Source organism: Urocampus carinirostris, chromosome 12 (genome assembly GCF_059441175.1).
Source record: "Urocampus carinirostris isolate Australia breed hairy pipefish chromosome 12, RoL_Ucar_1.0, whole genome shotgun sequence".
Lineage (NCBI taxonomy): Eukaryota > Metazoa > Chordata > Actinopteri > Syngnathiformes > Syngnathidae > Urocampus > Urocampus carinirostris.
Window position 1 is genome coordinate 3,796,413 of NC_142360.1, and position 2,302 is coordinate 3,798,714.

At 42.7% G+C, this 2,302-nt stretch overlaps 1 pseudogene; it reads left to right on the top strand.

Moving 5' to 3' along the window:
- The first annotated feature begins 1,853 nt into the window (after positions 1–1,853).
- LOC148354683 (U2 spliceosomal RNA) lies at positions 1,854–1,973 on the top strand (annotated as a pseudogene).
- Positions 1,974–2,302: the final 329 nt, after the last annotated feature.

Sequence of the window (2,302 nt, forward strand, 5' to 3'; positions counted from 1 at the left end):
TAAAAAAAGAATAATTCCTGATTAGAAAGGCTAATGGAAAGTCAAGTCAAGTCACATTTATTTGTATAGCCCTTAATCACAAACAGTCTCAAAGGACTGCACAGGTTACAATAACACTATACCCTGATCTTAAACCAACATGCGGGCAAGGAAAAACTCAAAACCTCAGCATGAGGAAAAAAGAAACCTTAAGAAGGGGCTTCACAAGTGGTAGTCCCCCTTCCGGGATGACCAGAGTGGAATAGATTTAGCATTGGGTAACGGAAAATTAATGAATGAATAGAAAAAAATAGTAAATGGTCTGCATTTATATAGCGCTTTTCAAGTCACTGAAGACCTCCCAAAGCGCTTTACAATCTTCTTCACACTTACTCATTCACACACACACACACACACACACACACTCACACCCAGACGGCAGAGGCAGTCATTTAAATATAATATTTTTTTCTTATTTGTAATGTAAATGGTAAATGGTCTGCATTTATATAGTGCGTTTGAAATCACTGAAAACCTCCCAAAGCACTTTACAATGTACGCACGCTTACCCATTCACACACACACATCGATAGCGGCAAAACGACGTGTCATTTTGTTAATTTTATTTTAAACCCTCCAGAAAAATTGAAACATTATTTTGTCCAGTTTTACTAAAAATGATAATGATAATATGATGATGTGAAATAATAAAAATAAAAATAATCTAAATTACCTTTATCTTTTTCCTGTTTGACTGCATTTTACCAAAAAAAAAAACTATAGGAAAAAATGTATTATAAAACAAACAATAAACTTAAACCCACAAATATATATTTGAAGAAGGCTTTTATTTAAAAAAGCATCTTGTGATAAGAATTTAGGGGCCGGTCACACTGACATTTGCGGCTGAATCTCGGCCAGAAATTACTGACTTTGAGGCGGACGCTATAGGACGCATTGAGATCACCATTCAGGCGAGTTACTTATGCACGAGGGTCGGAAATTCGCGCGCGGGTGGCAGCGCGAAAACATTTTGCGCTGTTCAATTCTTGAGAGCGCGTGGACATAGCCTTTCACGAGTTTATCGAGGCTGGACCGCGGCCGTAGACTTCTGGCCGTGAAGCAGATGTCGTTGGGCGTTGTTGGACGTTTTGAGACCGCCATATAGACGAGATAGAACAGTGCTTTACTCGCGGTCGGAAATTTTGACGTGGTTGGCCGCGTTCAAAACTTTTGAGCTGCTCAAAAGTTTGAGCACGTGTTAAACCGCGTGCCGCACACGTGGTCAACACGAGGTAATGACGCGGAAATGACGCGGAACGACGTGCTCTGGCTGCGGCCAGGGCGTAGTTACACATGGGTAGGACGGGAAATTTCAGCGGGTAATCGTGGGCGGAGCATGGTAATAGCATGTTCTGCGCCTGTATCGCGGTGTTATTACGTGAAATTAGCGTGTTACGCGTGTGACAGTCAAACGCCTTTCTCCGCGTATATACAGCGCGATTTGCCGAGCACACCATTGTGCTCGTGACGTCAAGGGGGTGAACATGGATCACCGTCAGCGTAGTTTCTCTTCATTTCGAATAAATCTTTCGGTGCATTATCAATGGTCGCAGCAAGACTTTGATGCTAGGTCCTTAGCTTGGCCTTGTTGTTTTCGCAATGATCGCAGCAAGGCTCTAGGGCTAGGACCTTAGCTTGGCCTTTTGGCTGAGAGTAAGTGTCCCGGCTCCTAGGCTTTGTAGCGTATTATGAACTGACCGATAACGGATAATGGATAATGAATAATGAATAACGAAGATAAATCAATAACTCTTAAAAACCCCAAAACCCCCTGTTGTTTTTGGACTGTGGCTTTGATGCAATGTCAGTCCTTAGCTTGGCCTTTGCCATGATCTTTGATTTTTGCAATCCGGAGATGGAATAAGAGCTTGCTCTGTCCACTCCACGCATCGGCCCGGTATTGCAGTACCTCCGGGAACGGTGCATTCGCAATGATCGCAGCAAGGCTTTAGGGCTAGGACCTTAGCTTGGCCTTTTGGCTGAGAGTAAGTGTCCCGGCTCCTAGGCTTTGTAGCGTATTATGAACTGACCGATAACGGATAATGGATAATGAATAACGAAGATAGAACAATAACCCTTTAAAACCCTAAAACCCCTTTTGGCCGAGAGTAAGAGTCCCGGCTCCTAAGGTTTGTAACGTGTTATGAACTGATCGATAATGAATAATTAGCAAAATAGATAGAACAATTGCCCTCAATAAACCCCTCCCCGGCAGCGTAGAGATCTCGTCTTAACCCATATTTATTTCTTGACATTTCTT